The following is an 11,539-nucleotide window of genomic DNA, read 5'->3' as shown; positions in this document are numbered from 1 at the left end:
AACAGTGTGTGTGTGTGTGTGTGTGTGTGTACTCAGTTTTCTCCTTTGTCCTTTATGTACATTCCATAAACTTGGGTCATAGGCTTGTGTAGCAAATACTGCTGAGCCATCCGTAAGTTCTTCTGATATGTAAACTTGTGCTGGCATCACATTCTTCAATGCCTCAGACCCCTTGGATTGGCTCAGAAGAATGGCAAGGCTTTCCTCTGGTGGACTACAGACGGTAACATTGTGTGCAGAGAGTATCAGTTACAGCTTCCTTCTGGATGAGCACAGCCTGAGACGGCTGCTCCCTGCAGGGACTCCCTGCTGAAATTAGTTGATGCTTCTTCTCACAGGACTGCATGTAACAAGTGTATGGAGCTTCCAGGCTATTGGTGGGTCTCCACCTGAGCACACAGGTCATCTCAGCTCTTCTGTATGTGCGTCTGTCCTTCCTCCATCCCTCTCACCCCAGTCAGGTCAATCACAATGTCATGCAGGTCGTGGCACTTTACCCCGCTTCTCTAAACTGATGACTCCCCACCCCCTAGCAGTTTTTGAGGGGGGAAGGCTTTTTTTCACTTGGTTTACAAGTCACTAATCATAGAGAGGGAATTGAATTATTTATTATGGTGAAACCCACTTATAAATAATCATAACATATTCTATATCTCTCTGGACAGCTGAAAACTGTTAGTAATGCCTCCTGAGGTAGGAAATCTGACATTAATGGTGTTTGCCATGTGTTTGGAAAGAACAGCTTGACAGAGCCACAATGTGATGTGCAGCCCTGTATACCCCAGGATAACTGGAATATCCCCAACTCAAAATCCTAAGCTTACAGAGAGATATTGTTTTGGTTGGTTGGTTGGTTGGTTTTAAATCTGGATGGCAGGGTATTGAGCATGACTATCGATGCTATATAATAGGCTGCAACATCGTGTTACATTGTCAGAAGACTGGACACACCTGTTTGAAGACAGAAACAAGCGGCCCTGTCAAAAAGGCTTTGCTACTGTTTGTTACTCCAGTCTAAACAACAAGCTCACATTCTGAGAAAATACATTGTGATTCCTGATCAGCCGGTCAACCCCCAACAGCAAATGTTTACTGAGAGCCTATCATGTGTCTATCATGTCATATCCTTGTGCTACACGTGTAAAACTTTAACACATACAATTATGGCAGCCCATGAAGTAGCTATTAGCCTCACCTCGATATTACAGGTAAAAAAATAAATAAATAAAACAAACAAAAATAAAACCGAGGTTTATGTGAGGGAACTGTCCAATGTCTCAAGTGAGAGAGGAGCTCAGTTAGAAATTCATCAACTGCTCTTGGACTAATGTACTGCTCCACATAGAAGTGATGGCACTGTCACATGCTGGCTTGGCTTGCTGCACACTGTCACCCTGGGTGATGATGGATATGTGTGAAGGCAGAGCAGCTTGGGCTCAGCCCATCCTGCCCCTTCCTAGAGACAGTGGGGGACATCTGCTCCCTTCTCTTCTGCTCTCTGCTGGACACTACAGCTTTGTGCCTTTTACAAAGCTGCTGACTTCTTCCTCAATGACTCTAACCACTTTATATTGGGAGACAGGAGTCTTCCCTCTTAGTTCAAGTTGCCATCTGAGGCCTTTGTAAGTGTACCATGCTGTAGGTGTCATCGGAGGCTGCATCAGCACACCGTGACTCAGTACCTGACGTCCCATCTGTCTGGGGGACGCAATTATCAATTGCATTGGTGGATGCAAAGCAGCTCAGAGCTGTTGTGCCACTGTGTTAGTCAGAAAGGACTTAGGTCAACAGGAAATACCCTGCCGGTGTGGCTATTTCTGCCTGTCTCTATGACACAGAGTGTCTGGGAAGTGGAACTAAGCCATAGTCACTCCCCCAGTGTGGGATCTGGCCGGCAAATTGTCCAGATTTTGCTGGACATCAGCATGTGCTGTTCCATTTTGTTTGTTTGGTTTGGTTTTCATAGAGTTGCCACCCTTATGGGATTCTATCTTCCAAAGGAACAAACCACTGATCAAAGACATGCCCTAAAGTACTACAGGGAAAGTTAGGGAGTTTATGAGACAAGAAGCTATCACATGGGGTTCAGGAAGATTCCTCGGTGGAAAGCTATGAGATCTGAAGGAAGAATAGGGTGCATTCAGAGTGGGGCTGAGCCAGTGACTCAGTGGCTCAGTGGTATGGAACTTGCCTAGCATACGTGAGGCCCCAGGCTCAATTCCTGGTAACACACACATACATCTACACATATATACACACACATATACACATATACACACACATTATACACACACACACCTAGAAGGACTCAAGCAGGTGAATAGCTGGAGGAAGAGGAGTGGGAATTTTCATAGGAAAGGCTGAGTGTGAGCGTGGAGAGGTTCCCAGCGCTATCTGTGTTTAGTGATCCACATAAGGGCAGAGAAATTTCCTGTGCAAAAGGTGTTATCCTGCCCACCTGGAGTTTGGAAGCAGCCAGCCAGGAAGTAGCCAGCCATAAATAAGACCAAATTGTAGGGAGTACTGTGAAAGCTCCCAGGTGACCCCCTCACCCCTGAGCAAGGTGGGATCTACACAGACCACCTCACTGGCGTGGTTAGATAGAACTAGAGTAGAAGATGAAGTGAAATCCTCTGTATTGGTCCACCACAAGTTAAAGACAGCTTTAAAAATACTTGACAGTGTGAGTAGCTGTGTGGGGTTTGGGGTTTGGGGTTTTTTGTTTGTTTTCAAGTCAGCATGCAAACAAAGCAATGGGTTTCCTTACAGCGTTTTCATATGTTGATTTCGTTGTCCTCCCTTTACCTCCCACAGCCTGCCACTGGCTCAGTGGATGCTAAGTACTTTGAAATACCTTCACATTGGATGGGCTTTCTGTCTTATTAGTATGTAATTTTCAAATCAGAAACTGAGGCAAAGTGCTGACTTTACACAAAGGCCTATGTGTGGAAATGGCTTTCAAACTCAGATCCCCTGACTACAAGCCCCACCCTGCGGACAGTTAGTTGAGTCTCAAGATGCCAGGGAGCTATGCTGCCCCCTATTGGGAAATTAAGCCATTGGCCCTCATTCAAAGCACCCTTTGACTGCCACAGCATGTCTGTACTTTCCCCAGGAGTTGAGTGTAAGACAATCAAAGGCTACATGAACAGAGGGCACCAAAGGAAAGGGCACCAAAGGAAGCAAAGCAAAAAGTAATGTAGCCAGAAGATAGCCACGCCCCATGTCAGTGAGCCCGCGGACAATTGGACATTGTGTCCAACTCCCACAGCTATGGGAGTGTGAGGCTTGCAGTGTGGCGACCTGACCTAGGTGACTCAGGAATGAATGCTGTCATTCACACATGCAGAAGAGCTGGCTGGGATCACTCTGAGGGAGGGCACCCGCCATGCAAGCCAGCATGTTTACTCTGTACAGCACCAGGAGGAAGTATGGGAGGTCCCTGCAGAGGAGCAGGTTCAGGCCAACACAGGAAGAGGAAGCTGTGCTCTACATTGTCTATGCACAGGTCTTTTCCAAACGTCAATGGATCCGTCCCACACTCCTACTTGGACCAAGAGAAGGCTTTGCCATTCCCACGGCTCTGAGACATCGGGTCCTTGATGTGGCCACGCTTGTGTTGGTAATAGACTTTCACTCAAGGCTTCCTCGGCCTCCCACAGTTGGGCAGCCCTGAGATGGTTCTGCCTCTCTACACCATCTTGGAATTTTCCATAAGTCGCCAGTATCTGGCATCTGGAGTGACCAGGGCGCTATGCTGCCCCCTACTGGGGAAACAAGCTATCGGCACTCATCCAAAGCACCTTTTGACTGCCCCAGAAGTTCTAACATGGGCAGTGCCAATCTGGTGTGGGTCTTAGGCGAGTACTCACTGCCTTTCTCCTTCCTGGGTCTCCGTAGTAAGTGAGGCAGTTGTGGTTCCTGAATGAGGGAATGTTATATAGAGGCCAGACAGGGGAGAGGGATTGACAAAGACAGGAGAAGGGGAGAAACTGGCTCACCAGGGGCAAGCAACAGCGCCCATTCTGCCGAAGCCATTGGAAGCCCTCCTGAGAAACAGTAGATAATTACTTTGTTCCTTTTTTTTTTCAAAAGTATATTAATAAGTCCGCTATAAAATTTGAGGGTCTGGGGTCAGTAGCATGGCTCATGCTCCACAAGCCTGTAGCCTGAGCTGGATCCTTGGGGTCCACCTAAAGGCAGGAGGAGAACAGTCTCTCCACAGGTTGCTCTCTCATTCCCATACACACACACACACACACACACACACACACACTCACACACTTACCCCACAACAACAACAACACACACGCACACATCAATATTTTTTAAAACTTTGATATTCTGCTCAGTGGGTTTCCTGGAGTAGAACGTTATGGATGCCATAGGGTGGGCAACAAGCTTCCTTAATGATTTATATGGAGTGCTTCACGTAGAGCTTTCAATCCTGGGATTTTCTACAGAAGTAATAACTGAAGGGCACCTAGCATGCTTTTGATGCCCATGACCTTGGAAGGTCAAAGCCATGACCGCATTAAAAACAGATGCCTTGTGACCCAGAAAGTGTTCTGTTGCCAAAATGCATTGTGACTTTTTTCTGAATCCTAGAAAGGTATATGTCTTATGTCTTTTTTCCTTGTGTTTGTGTGCCTGTCTGCTGGTGGATGCTATTGAAATGTTTGACAGGGGATTTTTGAAGGAGTTTTCTGTAGAGTCCTACAGAAAGTCCAGCAGTTGCCTTTTCTGGTCTGCCTATATCCTGTAGGAATCTCCGACTTAAACTTTATTCTTTACCATGTATGTTAATTTTACAGTATCTGACTGCTATAATGTCAACTCTACATTTTTTTTTCAATAATTTACTTTTTCAAAATGTGTTTGAGTCTGGCATGGTGGCACACACAAATAACTCCCCCATTTGGGAAATAGAGGCAGGAAGATCAAGCATTCAAGGCAATCATCAGCTATACAGGGAGCTCAAGGCTAGCCTGTGCTACAAGACACTCTGCCTCGGGCTGGTGAGATGGCTTAGTGGGTAAGAGCACCCGACTGTTCTTTCGAAGGTCCAGAGTTCAAATCCCAGCAACCACATGGTGGCTCACAACCATCTGTAAGGAGATCTGACTCCCTCTTCTGGAGTGTCTGAAGACAGCTACAGTGTACTTACATATAATAAATAAATAAATCTTTAAAAAAAAAAAAGACACTCTGCCTCTGAAAAAAAAAGTACATAAATAAAAATTTAAAACGTGTTTGTATCCTGTTATTTTTATCAACACTAGTTTGATAAACTATATTTTGCACACACTTAAAAATATGCTTAACTATCTAAATATTTGAAGTTCACCTGTATACTCCTGAGTAACTGCAGGCATAACTTTAACAATGGTAAAAAGGATTTTTAAAAATCAGGTTTTTTTTATGCGTGACAAAGATTAAAGAAATATATAAATATATGATTCTAGAGCCAGTGTGCCTCGGTGAACTGCTTGCCGTCAAGCCCGAAACAAGGGAATCTGACGTGCAGAATTGTATACTATGAGAATCATTGGACAGGTTTCTCATGGCAAAAAGACAAGGAAGTCATTTCAATATGTCATTGGGAGTCAAAGATGGTAAGGAGGTAGAGGACGTAATGGGGAGGGGGCGTGTTACAGGTGGCAGGATGCATAGACTGTGGTGCCCATCTTTCTTCAGATGATGAGGAGCTGAGAGAGGAGACTCTTGCCTGCCCTCAGTCATGCCATGCCGCCAGCGGGGAGTGCTCCGTGAAGAGTGTGTCACACACCTAGAACCTTTGCACAGATGGCAGCAATCTCTGTTCCTCTCTTTGGACAGCTCCCATCATTTGCATATAGCAGTGTGGCACCTTGATGCCTGTCTATGTCTCTGATGCTCTTTGCAGCTCGATAATGACAGCAACGTATTGTTAGATCCGGCCCAGAGCCTTCAATTTTCTTTTGGCTCACCTGCCAAGCCAAACCCGACAGCCTGTCAGCCAAGAGGCTGCCCAGTATTATTTACTTGTATGATATTTCAACATTCCTGTTATGTAAAATAAATGTTAAAATGTATAGCTCTGAAAGTAACTCCCGTTATAGTTTGTAAGATTTCACTATCTGCAAGAATCTCAGAATCCTAGAAAAAATAAGCCTTGGAACAGATACCGATTCTTGATCTGTGTTTCGAAAAATTCCGGAAATGGTAGGAAATTCATTCATTGCACACAGCACTAGCACGCAAGCCAGGTGAGGCTTCCTCCGGACTGCTATGAACTGGGCACTTAACCAACCGCGCCCTCCTGTAGTGGATACCTATTTGCCGAGGGGTATCACCTGTCCCCAGGAGCCCAAGGCCATCCGACCAGATCAGAGCGCAGGTGCAGCGGGGCGGTGACCTTGGAGAGACCGCGCCCTTCCTTTCTTGGCCCTGGCGGTCTCCCGAGCCAGTCACTGCTGCCCTGAGCCCCGCAGGCGACACCCACGACCGGCAGCCCCGCGCCGCACCGCCATCCAGGAGGATTTGTCAGCGCGCCCTATATAGCTGCAGACAGCTGCCATCTGTTATGTTTAGTAACACCACCCCGCGCCCCCTCCTCTGTGAACAAGCCGGCCTTGGCCATTCCGCCAAGAAGACAGTTTTAAAGGACGCTCAGTTGCAAGCAGGCTTCCCGCAGCATGCATTCTCTCTCGGCCTCCTGGGTGCTCCCAGTGCGGGGCTGAGCCCGGGCCTACAGGCAGGTGCTTACAGGAACAGACACAAAGCTCCTCCCTTCCTTCCATGGGTTCACTGGAGAGAAAAATCTGTGATGTGTGCACCATTTTAATGCATCGCATTTCAGTTCTGCAAATGCGAAGTGTAAATTGGGCTACAATACGATGGTGAATCAGCCCGGCCGTCATGATTAATTTATCACCGTGCTCCAGATATATCAGCTAAAATAATGTGAATTTAAAGCATCGATTCCTCCTGCCTTTGTGCTTGCTGGCAAACGCGCGAAGGGCAGATCACTAGAGGAAAAAAAATAAAAAAATAAAATAAAATAAAATTTCACTCTCTTCTTGTATGTAGCTTGGCAGAGCATGGACACAACTGAACACTTGAAAGCAGGCTCCTTCCACCGCTTAAAGCTGAATTTGCCAACTCAGGGTTTGTTTTGATTTTAATTAGTATGTGCCATGTCTCTCTTCTTCAGCCACACACCCTGAACTTCTGATTAACATTAATGTGAAGAAATAAGCATTTTCCCTAATCAGGGAACCTCTGTTTTTTGGTTTTGTTTGGTTTGGTTTGGTTTGGTTTTTGGTTTTTTCGAGACAGGGTTTCTCTGTATAGCCCTGGCTGTCCTGGAACTCACTTTGTAGACCAGGTTGGCCTTGAACTCAGAAATCTGCCTGCCTCTGCCTCCCAAGTGTTGAGATTAAAGGAGTGTGCCACCACGCCTGGCTAGAACCTCTGGTTTTAAACTGCCTGATATCTGACATCACCCAGGACCTTGCCACTCAGGGCGACCCATGAAGACACTGCACAAGCATCGATTCTGAGACCTCAGGAAATGTGGGCTCTCAGAGCTAATATAGCTCAGACACAGCAAATGGAACAGAGGCTCATTCTAGACACCCTCCAGCCCCTGTGTTTTTAAATTTTGTTTTGGTTTTAGAGAGAGGGTCTCATTCTATAACATAGACTGGCCTCCTGGAACTCAGTAGGTAGCTGAAGCTGACCTTGAACCCAAGGTATTGCTCCCACCTCAGCCTTCCAAGCACAGGGATTGCAGGTATGAGCCACCACTCCTGAGTGAGACAGTTTAACGTTTGAGAGGAATTCCTCTAGGTGTCAAAGCCACAGACCTCCAGCCAGGCCCCTCGGAGTGCTGTGAAAGCAGTCCAGGTCATTCTTGGGTGGGACAGTCAATCTCTAAAGCCTGAGGCTCAGATGACTTTTATGTTCATGACATCACCCGAATCTATTGAATCAACTGAACTGTCTCACAGCGCAGAAGAGGCTTATCTGTTCAGTCACCCACGAGTTACAGATGCAAGAAAGCTTATTAATCGCAGTGTCTGCTTGCATAACAGCGCATCTAGTGCTCCAATTAGGAGGCTCAGCTTAGAGGAAGATTTCCTCTTTATGTAACTGGCACGTTCATCCTTGGATTCCCGGCATGAGCAAACCTCTTGCTGGCCATCAAAGCCATTCAAGTGACTTTATGAAGACAGTACCTCTCATTCAGAAGGATACAAACGGCCTTTATGAAGATGTTCAGTGTTGTTGAGGGCTATTCTAGAGGACACTGTCTGACTCTCGGTTTGTCAATTAGAGGAAGGGGGAAACCTTGACAGAGTTCTGAAGAAACTCTTAACAGTCACCTGAAAATTCAAAACTGCATCTTCAAACTGGGGAGCATAGTCCAGAAACTGGTCTCCTGTTGTTCATCAAGGCCTGCAGTGCTTGGACGATGGGATAGGCTTTCTTCTAATGAGTCGTTTCTAATCTCCCGATGGAAGGCCTTCCTGTGCTCCAGCCACAGACCGGACTTAGGACTCTCGCCTATGTGGGAACCTCTCTCCCTCTGCCCTCTCTCCCGTATCTCCGGGGCTGAGGGTGTCGCCCCGGGGCCCCTGATATTGGGGGCTGCCCTTTGTCCACCCCCCGCCGGGTGGGGTCAGTGACTTCACACAGTCAGATGCCCACCCGGGACCGAGTGAAAAGTGTCCAGCAGTCCTCCCGCGTCCACCTGCCCAAAGCACAGGAGCTCTGGCCGGATGTGGGCTCTCTCCCTCCCCCTCTACACCCCACATCCTGTCACCATATATGATGACTATAGCTTGAGATTTTTTTTTTTTTTTAAGAAAAAGAGAAGAGAGAGAGGGGATTAGCTCAGTGGAGTGCTCATCTAACTGTATGAAGCCCCACCCAGTTCAATCCTCAGTGTGGCATAAACCAGTGGTGGCAGGTGGAGGCCTTGAAGGGTGGAAGCTGGAGGACCAGAAACTCAAGGTCATCCTCGGCTACATGAGTTCAAGGTTAGCCTGAGCTACATAATGGGCAGGGAGGGGGAAGACAGTAGCTGGAAGTGGAAGAAGAATACAGAACACTCCAATAGCGTCAGTGCTCACCTTGCCTGACGACATCTCAGCCACCTTGGAGAGATCTTAAATGTCCTAGCACCAATCCAATCGGGGACATTGCCAGGCTGCCCAGGTGACTCCCGTGTGTGCCTCCCAGTGGGTCAACTCACACCTGAACGTCATTGGCACCACCTGGGGGTGAGGTGATAAGATACGGGGCTCTGAATCAGCAGTCGAGATCCAGGTCAAAGTTTTTGCAGTTCTGAGAAACTCCCTTGTGATACGGAAGCTGTGGTCCAGGAGCAGGGGCTTAAAGTCAAGCAGAACTGTGCTTCAAAAAGAGTCTATTATCTGATTTTCAGGCCACCTCAACTCCATATGGCTTTGTGCCATTTGACATCACACCAAAGAGATTTCAACTACCTCACAAACTAGTGCAGAAAAAAAGCCGGCCTGGGGTGTGGCTTAGTAGCAGAGCATTTGCCTAGCTGTGGAGAGTCCCTAATTTCCATTCCCCATACTGCAAAGAAGAAAAGAAAGGAAAGAAAATGAAACTCAATAAGGAATAGTCTCTGGGAAGAAAGCATTTAACAGTAAGAAATCTCTCCAGCCAGATAGTGGTGTATGCCTATAATCCCAGCACTCGGGGAACAGAGACATGTGGACCTCTATGGGTTTGAGGCCAGCCTCATCAACAGAATTCAGGGCCACAAAGAGAAACAACTGTTTCCAAACAGAACAAAACAAGACCAAAAAAAGAAATATATCCTTGTGTTGAAAGCCTTTGGAGATTCTAAGGGTAGAAACATTTCTGAACAAGCTGTCTGTCACTCACCCCTGCTCCCAAGTCACAGCTTTTAAAGACAGTTTTAGGAGGAAGAGAGTTGTCGTCATGTGTACCTGGGGCAGATGGTCCAGGGCTGGAACAGCTAGGGATGCCGCCGCTGCTGAATCAACGGTCGTAACACTTGGTCCAAAGCTGAGCTATCTCAGAACCTAGAGGTTCTGTTAGCCACTGAGAGGCAGTGCCTGAAGGAGAAATCACACCAAGTCACCTCCAGAGTTGTCTTTTCCTATGTGGACTAAGAAACTCATTGGAGAAACTTTCAGATAACTGCCAAAGGTCACCATGCCACTGACACATCCTTTAGGCATCTTAACCTTTGACCCTGTGCTCTAGGACCCCACTCTGAGCATGCTCAGAAATCTGTCTGCCATCTTTCCTTTTTGAACTGTGCTCGGGTATGCGCCTGTTCTAAAAGCGGGCTCCTATGGGAGTACTGTGTTGCTTAGTGTTCTTGTGGCTGTCACCAAATATCAGTCACAAGCAACCTAAAGAAGGCAAGACTTATTCTGGACCCCCAGCTCCAGGAGATGCCAGTCCATCACTGCAGGAAACCGTGGTTGGCTGGGCTAACTATGTCCATGGTAGTTGGAGTGTGCAGTGCAGCCTGTTCACATCTTTGTAGATCAGGAAGCCAAGAGCTCTAGCTAGATTAAGACGCTGATTTACTCTTCAAGACCCACCCAAGCCTAGTAAGGTCCCACATCCCAAAGTTCCATGATGTCCCAAAACAGCACCATCAGGCTTCCAAACACATGATCCTGGGTGGAACATGTCACACGTTTATTTTAGAACGAGTATATATAAACTTCAGAAATAAAAGGATAGTGTTTCCTGGTCCAAGAAGGAATGTCTTAACTACAGGTCTATCTTGATCTGCTACAAGTAATGAATCCTTCGTTATTGTATCTTCTGACCGTGCTCCAGGGAGCACTCACCAAACACATTACCTTGCATTGTTGTTTCTCTGAATTGTAGACACAGCGAGAGCAAACTTCATGCTCAGGAGAATCCATCCTATTATCAACAAGACAGAGTACGTGGATAAGACAAAACAGACAACAAATAAAATTAAACTTAAAAGTGTCCACAGTTGCATGACATAAATTTGAGGTGCCATGATCTTAAAGCACCATGGTTATGTGCACAAGATTGGGTCTGTCACAATTTCATCATCAGTGGAGGAGGGCCCATGAGGCTAATAAGATGCTCTCCATACAGTGAATAACATCCTGCCCACCTCCTGGCAGGAAACTAAACTCAAAGGGGCACACACAAGGACACAAGCATAGGAGAAAGACTGGTGAAGAAGGGTTCTAGCAAGAGAGGAAGTGAGAGGGAAATGGAGCACTAAACAACTAAACCTCATTCTGTGAGTGTCGGGAGATACGCCGCAGTTGGCGATGCTCTAGCCTCACTTGCGTGCAGTGAGGTTTGATCCCCAGCATTGTGTAAACCAGGTGTGGTGTTATGTGTTGGTAATCTCAGTACTAGGGCGGTGGAGGCAGGAGGATCACAAGTTCAAAGTCACCTTCTGCTATATAGTGAGTTTGAAGCTAACCTGGGATATATAAAACCATCAGAAAGAAAGAGAGAGAGAGAGAGAGAGAGAGAGAGAGAGAGA

Source organism: Mus caroli, chromosome 12 (assembly GCF_900094665.2).
Source record: "Mus caroli chromosome 12, CAROLI_EIJ_v1.1, whole genome shotgun sequence".
In the NCBI taxonomy this organism is placed as follows: domain Eukaryota; kingdom Metazoa; phylum Chordata; class Mammalia; order Rodentia; family Muridae; genus Mus; species Mus caroli.
The sequence above is the reverse complement of the archived record's forward strand: the minus strand, read 5'-3'. Positions refer to the sequence as shown.